This window comes from Seriola dumerili, unplaced genomic scaffold, assembly GCF_002260705.1.
Source record: "Seriola dumerili isolate Sdu_G_001 unplaced genomic scaffold, Sdu_1.0 BDQW01000242.1, whole genome shotgun sequence".
Taxonomy (NCBI): domain Eukaryota; kingdom Metazoa; phylum Chordata; class Actinopteri; order Carangiformes; family Carangidae; genus Seriola; species Seriola dumerili.
The window spans coordinates 3560274-3560852 of NW_019174497.1; positions in this window are offsets into that span (position 1 = coordinate 3560274).

Here is a 579-nt window from a genome sequence, read left to right on the forward strand (position 1 = left end):
TAGTCGAATCATCTACCGCGGGGCTACAACAAAATTGGAATCTGCCCCCTTAAATGTGATTGGACAATAGAATATTTTGCATGCGGCGATTGGTTGAGGATGTTGTAGCAGCCACGCTGGTTGGTCAGTCATGTTAGTCAATCACAGGATTGTAAAACTGTTATTTGCCACCGCGTATTGCTGCATTCAAGTGATAAAGGAAAACATGTAAATACAACCTTCATACAGTTTATGGCAGTTTTAATGGTACATATGTCACTTAAGGACATCAGAGGGAATCTTTTATGCTTTATGTATTATGTTTTAACTTCATTTTAAGTAAGCAAAAAGAACGATTTCTGTATTTGAGGATCGTACATTTCAAAATGTCATTTCAGGACATACGCAGTAGCACTAGCTAGTTGTAGAACTTTTAGGACTTGTAGCGTATTTGGTCGCTTTAATTAAGCAAATCAATCAACAAAAATAGCCAGAAATTGCAGGACTCAATCGCATTCAGTTGCATGACATCGTCGATCCCATGGGCATTGAACGCAGCGTCAGAATATTGAGAAAGGCGGGATTTAAAGACTCATGGAT